Raw genomic sequence first — 12,819 nt, forward strand, 5'->3', positions numbered from 1 at the left:
TTACCATGACAAAGTGGCGTTTTTCTCTAATAGAAAGAGGTACACCACACTACATAGTTTGGAAACAGAGTACCTACTAAGGAAATGGTGTACAATTGTTTTTTAAATGAATTGAAAACAACTAAAAGACAAAAATGGAAATTTTATTTTATCTAAACATTACGGAAAATAATAAAAGAGGACAGAAAAGTGGTCAAACAGCAACCAGCTAACTCCCATGTTCTTTTTAGCTGGTCTTCCCGCAAAGAGGAGAAGGAAAAAGATAAATAAAAAGCATTTTTCAGAATCCAGGGACATTAAATTCTTTGTCTTTTCAATTTTAATATTCATGGAAAATATTCAATTCTTGGAAATACAATACACAGAATATATATATATATATATATATATATATATATATATATATATATATATATATATATATATATATATATATATATATATATATATATATATATATATTATATATATATATATATATATATATATATATATATATATATATATATATATATATATATATATATATATATATATATATATATATATATATATATATATATATATATATATATATATATATATATATATATATATATATATATATATATATATATATATATATATATATATATATATATATATATATATATATATATATATATATATATATATATATATATATATATATATATATATATATATATATATATATATATATTAATCTAGGGCTTGCAAGGCAAACACATCTTGCTCAGAAAATGCCGACTCTGCCAGTTGACACCACTGGTATTGATCAATAGCTTCAATTCATGGAAATAAAAGGGGCTAGGCCACATCCAGTTGTTCCCCCCCCCCAACCCTCTCCGATATATTTGTCTAATAGGTTAACACGTATCCGGGTTGCAGTGGTAGCTAGCAACCTAGTAAGAGACGATCCCGTCCAATGTTAAGAAATATAAAAATTATAATAAGGAATGAACTCTAGCCCTTAGTTAATTAAATATGTTGTATAAAGGTTTTATAGTAAAGAACAAACTCAAGCCCAAAATATATATATATATATATATATATATATATATATATATATATATATATATATATATATATATATATATATATATATATATATATATATATATATATATATATATATATATATATATATATATATATATATATATATATATATATATATATATATATATATATATATATATATATATATATATATATATATATATATATATATATATATATATATATATATATATATATATATATATATATATATATATATATATATATATATATATATATATATATATATATATATATATATATATATATATATATATATATATATATATATATATATTAATCTAGGGCTTGCAAGGCAAACACATCTTGCTTAGAAAATGCCGACTCCGCCAGTTGACACCACTGGTATTGATCAATAGCTTCAATTCATGGAAATAAAAGGGGCTAGGCCACATCCAGTTGTTCCCCCCCCCGCCCCTCTCCGATATATTTGTCTAATAGGTTAACACGTATTATAATAAGGAATGAACTCTAGCCCTTAGTTAATTAAATATGTTGTATAAAGGTTTTATAGTAAAGAACAAACTCAAGCCCAAAATATATGTTCGTTATTTTAGCTAGTATTTAGCTAAAAAGTGTTTCTTTTTTAAATACTTAATTTAAAAGATATTGATTTTAATTCAACATACTAAAAGTTCTCCCCGACGGGGAATTGAACCTTGTTCTCCCGCATGACAAGTGGATATGCTTACCTTTGGATCATCGAAAACTTATAGACTATACGTTATATATACGACATGATAATTTGTTAAAACACTTGGTAATACACTAAAAAATCATATAAGGAATCGGTCAGGTTAATTATAAAGGGTGATTATGTTTCATCGGTATCATAGCTGAAGAGATCGCTGAAACCTAGTAAAGAGCAAACCCAGTCATATATTGGAATTAAATTGATGCCTCATTCTTTTAAGCTCTTCTCTTACTATTCCAAATAAGAAAAGCCAATTAACTTTTTCTTGTTTGTATATATTAAGGAACGAACTGTAACCCATAGTAACTGAAGTAATAAAAGGAATCATCATATAGATGATTATTTTAATTATATTCCGTAAGAAATCATCATAAGTGAAAAACTTCCGATAACGCGAATCGAACTCAAGCCAACTCGCTGAGATCCAGCTATCCCAACCACTAAACCAGGTAGGGTATATTAAAATGTCTGTTTAATGAAGTTTATGTTAAAAAACAAATTATGGAATTATTTAGCTGCCTGATTTTTGAGGATCATTTCTTCCTATTCCAAAAAAGAAAGAGCCATAGTATTTTTTCTTGTTTGCAATCAGGTTTTCTTATAAGTGATGTCTGAGTTGCAGCGGTAGCTAGCAACCTAGCAAGTGACGATCACGTCCAATACTAAATAATATAATAACCCATAACTCCTAAGCTTAGATTCAGATCAAAACAAGAAGTACACTATTAAAACCGCCTGTCCAAAACCCCTATTTAGGAAACTTACCATCCCTTGGCTTGACCACCAAAAGAAATACATTGGCTTGAAAATCAAGAAAAGTGGCTGCAACCTGGATATTCTGCATCAAGGGCATCTTTTTATTCTTTTTTTTCTCCTCCGCTAGCTCGGAACTGGAAAATCACCGAGAATTGTTTATTTACAGCAAGGACCGAAGTCTGTCTCGTAGTAACTGATGCAACAGGGAAAAGAAAAAGAGGTCTTTGGTATATATGACGTCATACAAGGTAATATTGATTTTAAATTAATTCGAACAGCTAAAGCAAAAAGCCTGAAAAATGTCTGAGTCAATGAAATTTTCTGAGGAATTATTTTAAAGAGTGACTCACAGTAAAGGAAAAATTCAAGCCTATAGTAAGAGCAATATCAAACTAAATAGAATATTCATCTCTTGTTCAATAATACATTCTGTATAAAAAAAACCACAACCAAGCGGCTATGAGCTTGTCTTTCGAATTTGACGTCTGGGTTGCTGCAGTAACTTGCGATCCAGGCTGCAGCGTTAGCTTGCAACCTAGTAAGAGACGATCACATTCCATACTAAGAAATATAATAACCCATAGCTCCTAAAAATAGTGTCAGATCGAAACACAAAGTGCTTTATTAGAGCTGTCTTGTCTGAAACTCTTATATAGGAAACTTAAAGTTCTTGGCTTGAACAACAAAGAGTACGTTGCCTTTAAAAACAAAAAATTTCTTGAGCTACGATATTCTGCATCAATGGCATCTTTTTTCCCGTTTTTCTTTCTCCTCAGCGAGCTGGGTACTGTAAAATCCTAGAGAGCTATTTAATGGCTCATTTTAAAGAAAATTACTACATATATACCCTTTTGTAATTAATAATAAAATAGTTTTTAAAATAGTAACATATATAACTGACGAGACAGGAGCATTTCATAAGTATAGACTTGACAGCTTTTAAACCCTGTACTCTTAAAGATTTTTGGAATAAAATTTTCTTATTTTAAGTAAAAATTTAGCAGAATTTATATTAAGGATAACCCCCTCCCCGCACCAAGAAAGACAGGGTTATACTAAAATTTGAGCTAGTGCAATTCTTTATATTAGACTACCAGTCAAAACCCTCTACCCTGTACCATTGCATAGCTCCATCTCTGATAAATTCATCTAATTTTTATCACGTCAAAATATATGCTTTTTACTGTGTCTGTTATTTCAATGTGCTTTTCACTAGCCTGGTAGATGGGTTAAACACACATTAATTATTATCCCTCAACTATATACGATTAAGCTTAATCACCATCTGTCCCCAATTCAGGTTAAACCTCAATTACCATGAGCAGGTATCATTCGGTATAGGGTTAAGTAATGGGACGAAAAGGGTTGGTTTTTAACAGCTGCTTTCGTCTGCAAAATTAGATATTCTTAATTAGTTATATCCGTGAGTAAAATGAGGTAAAAAATATGTTATATTTACACAAAGTCTTTGATTTTTGAGGGGGATGGAGGAGGTTATGATTACTATTTTCACATAAAAATGCAATTAGATCTAATTTAACTAGTCAATGTTTATTCTTGGAAGGGGGGCATAGAACACAGTATCGAGCGTAAGTTATAAGTCATTAGCTAATCGTGGAAAGGGAGGGAATATTCAAGGAAAAACACGTGTTATTTTCACAAAAATTAAGAGATAATGGTTAAATTGAATGAACTTTAAGCAAGGATCCCATATGAGGAATTGGAAATTTGTCTTCATGACTATAATAATGAATTATTATGTAAGGCCCCCTTTATTTACAGTAGATCTTTGATTTCTGATAAAGGTGGCCTATTTTTTTACATTCAAATATGACTTCCATTTTAAGCAGTCAACATTACTAAAATTCTTGTTTAGCCACTTTTTTGCTATCTTGAAAAGAGAAAAGGTTGGGGGAATGAAACTTTGAAAGACAAATCTACAGACTAAATTACGTCCTGGGTGGATATCTTGAGGCGCGTACCAAGCCTATTTTATCACCCTCTAAGGAAATAATTGCGAATCTGTGGACCTACGTCCAAATCAAACTCTGTATTGATTGCCTCATTGTGGCCTGTATTTTGAATTTTTGTCCTGAAATTAAGGCACTTTTAGCCTCACCTAAATGCTCTGGCAGCGGAATGATTGAAATTTTTTGAAACAACAGTTGAAGCCTTTTTTTTACTTTTTTTTGAAAAACTTATTTTTTCTTTCATGATTTTCATGTTGATCCTCGCGGATCGTGGAAACTGCTTCGAGAGCTAATCATTTAAGTTGGAAAGGAGGAAGGTTTCTAATATTGATATTGAAGGGGTGGGGTGCAAAAATAAACTTATCTTATAACAACAGCGTTGCTATCTGTCTATGCAAGCAACTCCCTCAATCTCCTCCCTCAAGGGCAGTTGACTTCAAAATGCTACGTTTTTATGTGATTGTGTTATATATGCTCTTACATTATTTTTATGGTAAAAAAAATAAAAAATAAAAAAATAAACCAAGATTTTGCTAGATTAAAGGGAATGGTTATCAACCTCGGAAAAAGAATGGTGTGTGATAAGAGTAGTGCTCACAATCAATGTTCTGGCTCGTCTCATTTTTTTCAGGGATTCGTACGCTGGGAGGAGGGGCTTCTTTGCCTGCTTCTCTTCCAAATAAACTCTCGAGTTTTGTTTAATCTATGGGTATTTCACAGTCAAACTATCAATTATTGTCTCGTTGTTGCCTCTTCTGCTGAAAAACCTTCTGCGTGTGTGCCTCCCCCCCCCCAAAAAAAAATCTAAAATTTTCTTGAATCTACTGGTACTTCACATTCGAATTATCAGTTTAGTTTCATTGTTGCCCCTCCTCCTAAGAACTTCCTGCATGTGTGCCTCCCCTCGCGCCCCCGCCCCCCCCCAAAAACAAATTTATAATTTTATTGAATCTTCGGGTACTTCACATTCAAATTATCAATTTTATTTTGTTGTTGGCCCTCCCCCAGATAAAATTCCCTAGTAAATGGCACATCTCAGTTGACTGAAAAATGTCCAACCTTTACATGCGCATGTTTGTAAATGTGCTATTTATGCATCTTGACTAATTCTGGTGTGATAATTATATCACAATTAGTCCTCTGGAAGTTCATCACGGTGAAAATACACTTGACATTTTTCTTATACAAAATTCCAATGAAAGGAAAGTGAAAAAGAAGAAATTTAATGTTGGTAAGACGGTCCGAAACAATCAAACAAGTAATATTTTTTAAAAGGGGAATTACTTTTGGTCCACAGAACTTTTTAAAGTGTCAAAAGTCTTCAATCAATTCCATTCAATTAACTTTTTTACAAGAAACAAAAAAAAATTACAGAACTTTAGACCCCTACAAAGGCTCTTTGGCCTGTGAGAGTGGGAGACTAAGCGTAACATTAAATAATAGCACTAAAATCAAACAGAAGGACAAGAAGAAGAAGAAAAAACTAAACAACACCAAAAACTACCCTGCCAATCAAAATAAATGAATTAAACGAATTGAAAAGGAAAGATAGATGGGAGAAAACAAGGGAGGAGAGAACTAACTGTCTAGGCATAAGTGGTGGCTGGTTAGCTGTTTTTAAATTGTCCATAAGAATGACATAGCCGAGTTTTATCTGTAGTATGCTTCCTCCGAATATAGGGGATAGTTATATTAATGTACCAAGTACATCTACTGGGGGTATGATTCAACCAGCTACCCTCGAATGGGCTGATCGTCTCAGTCCTGATACACTCGAGGGTTTGTTGAGTTAGTTGGGGGATTTCACACCACTCAACATCCCCATCATTGAGCAAATTGATGGAGGAAATGAAATCCCCGTAACGCCACCTGTCATGCCCGATTTTAATTTAGTTGACTCTGCCTTGCACAATGTATTTGTTTATAGGGCTGAGTTTGAGGATCCATTTAATTCACTAACATCAGGTAGCATCATAACGGATCCGGTAGACATAGTACACTCCTATGTTGGCAAGATTCAAGCCCTTCTTGAAAGAGTGATTCGGGAGGGGGGTGGGAGGTATGGGATAAAGGCTGCCCTTGCACAAAAAATAATATATTTCAATGAAAAGGCGGAAGAGGTGTATGAGCGTTATTTACGTACTGAAATGTTATCACTTCATCCAAACCTGAATAATTTTGAGGGTGTTTTCACGGAATGGGTTGGCAATATAGTAACAAAATTAGATAATTATACTGAGTTGGGTAGTGGGTCGGTGGTTTTATTTATTGGGGGTTTAGATATTAATGTGGGTAAATTTAAAAAGAATTTTATTTTAAGGTGAGGTGGAAGGGGGATGGTGGGACCAAAATATAATGATGATTTAAAGGATTGTAAAGGTGTACAACTTTTCAATTTCGATACAGGGCTTCAATGCTTCAAATATGCAATTCTTGTGGCAGCTCACAAGCCTCTGCAAAAGCAAGCTAGTAAGACACTGTTGGACAAATATGCAGTTAATGGGGGTCCAAATTTCCCTAAAGTAGATTTTAATTGTTTAAATGATCAATATCCAGTAACACTTAATGGGATAACTATTTTTGAGCGGGCTAATGCACATTTAAAAATCGATGTTACTGTGCTACAATATGAAACAGAATTTAGGGGGTGACTGCAAAAAGGGGCTTATATTTCCAGTGAGGGCTCCGGCCGTTGAATCAGTGGAACATTGGGTTTGGCTTCTTTAAAAGCCAGCCAGTGATCCCGATTCAATTGGACATTTTTTTCCAATACCTAAAATAAGTCTGGTTCTGGGGGAGGGTAAATGAAAACAACGGGGGGAATGCCATTATTGTTCAACATACCTTTCTAGATTCAGGTCAGAAATTGTTAAACAATCATATGAAGCCTTGCAAGCGTCACGGATGTCAATCTGTGCAAACGGTTAGCGGTGACAGGGCTATCTTACGATTTAAGAACTTTCAAAATTCACTCCAACAGAGTGACAAGGTGGCCTTAGACTGCGAAGCCACTCTCATAGATGAGTATGATCCATTGAATTCAAATCTTGTTAAAAAGCATGAGGTCATTACAGTCTCTTATGCTCATGCAGAAAGAGACACGTGTAATTCCATGCAATTGGTAGAGGTAGTTGAGAGATTGGGTGGTGAGGATTGTGTGCTCTCAGCCGTGACAGCACACAATAAAACAGCAAATAAATCGATATCATGGTTGCGAAATACATCTTAGCAAATGACTCTATCCCCAGAGGACGAGTTGGCCATTAAAACTGAAAAAAATTTGTTGGGGTTGTAAAGGGGAATTTGTTGAAGGTAATGGGAAAGAGGGAAAGGGGAAAGGGGGTAAAGGGACAGGAGGTCAAGGGATGGTCCACGACCACGATCATTTTGGCAACCCGATTGTATCAGGATTGAGCAATTTTCGTGGAGTGGCCCATCAATCATGTAATTTAAACGTTAGTCAACAATTGTTTCTACCTGTTTATATACACAATTCCAGCTATGACATAAAATTTATTTTACCGGCATTGGCACTATTGCAACGAGGTGGAGTTGTAGATGGCGCATGGGTAGATGGTTCTTTTCTTATAATATCATACACAAGTCGTCTGAAAAGCTACTGCTCTTAGAATTCAAATGGCAAATAATAGATAACGATAAACTGTGTATGAATAAGATCCATTTTTAAGACTCCTTAGCTTCTTCCCCGAATCCCTAAGACAACTCATTGAAGTTCATAAAAGTGATTATTTTGATAGTTTTCTCCTCCTTGAGCAACACCTCCTTAAACAGCATCAGCACTTTTCAGACGGTGAAATGTTTGATTTATTGTTGGATTGGTTGGATTTAGGTTATTATTTTTCCACTCCTCATTTGGTGATTGATTTAATTCTTAAAATCAGTAAAGAGGAAATAGGCTTGATCACCGACTTGGATCAGCATCTATTTGTAGAGAGATCAATGAGGGGAGGGTAAGTTTTTCATGGAGATCATATCTTTGAAACTGATCCGACTGGACATGACACCGGTGTAAAGTCGGATGCAGTTTTTTTAGATATGAACTCCCTCTATCCGTTGGTAATGTCTCACTACTCTTTGCCGTGTGGAAATTATAGATGGCTTAACTATCCTCGTGCTCCAGATTTCCCCAACATTGCCAATGTTGAGGAGAATGTACGGCGGGGATGGTTTTTTGAAATTGATGGTGAAATACCCGTGGAGCATCATGATTTGTGAAGGATTTTGTTTTCCCATGCATAAACAGAGCGGTGACTAGGGACTCTTTGAGTCCATACAATATTTCTAAGGTAGAGGATGGTGGTGTGCGCTGGACACCTTCAAAACAAAATCTTATCGCTGACCTTCATCCGAAAGAGAATATCGTTGTACATCACGTTCTTTTGCGGTGGATGGTAGCCAACGGTTTCAACGTCACAAGGATACATAGAGCCCTCCGATTTGACCAGAAACCTTATTTGTAAAACGTTTATTGACACTTTTGTTGATAAACATTCCGAAGCGAAAACGAAGGTTGAAAAGGAAATTTTTAAACTCATTTTGAACTCATCCTTCGGTAAAATTTGTGAGAGTGTACGCAATCAAAGTCGTTGTGACGTTGTGACTGACCCAAAAGAATGTGCTCGAATCGTTGCCGATCTAAACTTTACATCATTCACCATCATAGACTCTAATATGGTCCTCTTAAATAGAAAAAAGAAATGTAGTTCTAAATAAAAATATTGCTACTTGCATTATAATAATCTGCATATAAAAAAAACTCAGGGTATCATTCTATTAGGACGTATGTAGTTACCGCTAAGCGGAAAAGAGAAACATTCAATTAAAGTATGAGAATACTACATCACTTTTAGTATAAGTCATAACTGTAAATTGACTAGAAAATTTGAAAAAAGGCGTGCACATTAGCTCTCTAATGGACTTTACCAATTGGGACGAGTCCATTTACCCGGAGTTAGTCAAGCGTCAGTCCCCAAATCAGTAAGTAATATTAAAATCAGAGACGGAAAGAGACTTGATTTCCAGTGGTGTGCTTGCAGGTCCGAAAGTGTACTGTGTGCAAACACACAACGAGGTAATCAAAAAAGTTTGCAAAGGGGTGCCTAGACACTACGTGAATAAGAATTTTGACATGAATGTATACAGAAACTGTGTGGAAAATAGTATAGTTCCAAGGGCGAAGGTCATGGCGATTCTTTCGTTAAAATTTAAAAAACACACAGTTGTAGTTGACAAAATAGCCATGTGTCCCGTGTCGGATAAAGTCTATGTGTGGGCGGATGGTGTGAAGGTGCTACCCCATTTACCCTATTTGACTTCTGACCGAGGTGTGTGTCGACATTATAGACATCGCCTCGGTCGGGAAAAAATTAAATAGTAAATGGTTGGGTGGCGGTGGGATTCTTTTTTTTTTAATAGTTATTTTTTTTCCAATTCAGCATTATTTTTTTTCACAATTCAGCAGTAGTTTTTTTTCCCAACTGAGCAGTTTTTTTTCTATAGCAAGGCAGAGTAGTATGTTCTGTTTTTTTTTGTAAATAAAAAAAAAGTATTAAAATTGTTTTCTGGCCCCGCGGCAGGCCCGGGGGGTGTGGTACCGGCCTTTGGCCGGCCGCCGCCAGCGGCCGCCGCGCCCCTTCCGGGGGGGATCCCAAAATTTAAGATGTTGTTAATAAAAGTGATATTTTAAGTGCATTATTCATTAAATGTTGTAGGTTTTTATAAATGAATTAAAAAAAAAGTGTATCTATTAAAGTGTTTTATTTCTAGTGCCTATGTAAATGTTGTATTTTTTTTATTATACATAAATTTAAAAAAAGTGTATTTTTTTCATGTTTAATGTGCTTTTTTCAATGTAGTATTTTTTTTAAGTGTTGCTACTTTTTTTGTGTGTGTGTGTGTGTATAATAAAAGAAAATATGATTATTTATTCGTCTTCTTCTTCTCATTATTATTCTTGAACGGAGTAGTAGTAATAGGGCAATTAGATAGTGATTATACTTCTATATTCTATAGTTAGCTGTCTAGGTGAACTGTTAAAGGTGAACATGTATCAATTTAAAACACCATTCAGATCGTTTCTGTGCGGACCATCAATGTCCGGTAAAACGACACTTTTCACCAAAATAATTCAAAATCGTAACAAAATGTTTTTAGAAAATCCAACTAAAATTTACTATTGCTACAGTGTTTGGCAGGAATCCTGTGATAGAATAAAAACTATTGCCCCAGACACGAAATTCATATATGGACTTGACATTTTCAATAGTATTGAATCAAACTCTTGGTTGATTATTGACGATCTGGCTGAGTCCATTGAAGAATGGTCTCAGGGAGATGATACAATTGTTCACTGTCCGATCTTATCATCAACGGATCTCCGTAACCCTAGTTCTACACAATCCGTTTCAGCAGAGCAAGTGTATGAGAACACTTGCTTTGAATTGCACCTACTATATCATCTACAGGGTTGTTCGTGATTCCAGTTCCCTCATAACATTAAACAGACAGGTTTATCCGGGTGAACCGAAATTCCAACTCTAGACCTACAATCAGGCTCCCAACAGACCCTACGGATATATTCTACTGGACCTGAATCAGAACACACCTGAGGATCTGCGTGTAGTCACCGATATTTTTGACAATGAAATTACTGTATATCTGCCGGTGAACAGTAAAAAAGGTCGTTAGCTGCAATCATGACACTGAAGAAACTACATGAACATCGACATTTGTTCACCGCCCTAGGTAATTCAAAACCACGACTTAGGAAGGCCATACTCAAACATGGTGTCGACAGAGAATTCATTAATCTTGTATCTGAACTTTTTTTAAATCTAACCGAAGGCAATATTCAACTGCCAGAAGGTGTTAAGCAGCAGACAAAGCAACATCGTTCCCTTTTACGCTCCCTAGCATCAGCGGCAAACAAGCACAAAGGAAACGATTTTAAAAGAAAACGACTTCTTCAAGCGGGTGGTAACTTCTTTACACTTTTACTGCGAATCATTGCAGGACTTCTAAACAGTTTTCTCTAGAGAGAGAATGGCCAAACTCTATAAATTGACTTCAATTGAACTTGCCCTATCGCCAAAGGAACATTTCGAGGACAATCTCAATAAATTCATTAACAATGAGACAATTGCCGACGATGAAAAATTAATTCTGCTTCAAAATGCACTTCGCTGAGCGGACAAACACAAGCCCTATCGTGAGAGACCCCTCAAAGTAAATGTCATTGAATCCAAAAAGGAAATGACTCCATCATCATCATCATCATCATCAACAACTGTGGTAAAGCTTTCTAATTTAGGTTAATTATTAATTTAGTAAAAATATATATGACGCAAATATAAAGTTTTGAAATACCACTATTTATTAAGATAAGGAACATATCCTGCTAAGTTCTGTTTAACGGGAAATTGAGATATTACCACTTCCTAGCGATTACGTGGGAAGGTGTGGTTGGTAAAAATATATAAAAGCTACATTTTATCGGAAGGGGGAATCTTATACTAACTTTATTCCGGACTTTATTTCCAAAAAAAATAGCTAAGGCTGTCTCTAAAATAAATATCCACATTAGTATACATATAAAGCATATATTTTTACATACATAGTAGAATGAAACACTCAGCATTCGAAAGTTAATTACTTTAATTACTTTCTCCACTTTTTTTTTAATCACTCCAAAAATAATATCCCGCTTAAATTGAAACATTATGTTCCTTGCTGGATTATTCTTTCAAACTTAAATACTGAACTGATTATTTTGCAATAGAAAAAAATTATTAATACTTTGACTCGAGGTCAAACATTTACATATAACATTACATCACTAGTTAAAATTTAAAGTAAATTCAAACAGCGTATATATAAATAAGCATTGTGTAATAACTTACACAAGTATTTAAGTCGCAAAACTAGATATGTTATTATACTATTGGTTAAAACTTAAAGCATTTTTAAAACAAAACACGGTGTAGACTAGTATTTATATCAGTAGATATTTTCTCAATTACAGTTTTTTTACAACTATATAACTTTTCTCATATACGGCTATATACATTTTGTTTTAAAACTTTGGTTCTATTTCGAACTCACTTGTATTATTAACTGTCATTATTTTATAAGCCTGTTTGTCTATTCAGACTTTTAAGCTTTTCAATTCTTTCAGAATTTCTAGGTACTTTAGACAGTTTTATAACGTTTTTGTCTGTAATCTCTCTTTTTTTCAGCTTTAATGTCTTTTTGGTTTAAGGCTTTTTTTTACAGCTTATA

This window comes from Artemia sp. Qi Xiang Cuo, chromosome 17 (genome assembly GCF_049724085.1).
Source record: "Artemia sp. Qi Xiang Cuo chromosome 17, ASM4972408v1, whole genome shotgun sequence".
NCBI lineage: Eukaryota > Metazoa > Arthropoda > Branchiopoda > Anostraca > Artemiidae > Artemia > Artemia sp. Qi Xiang Cuo.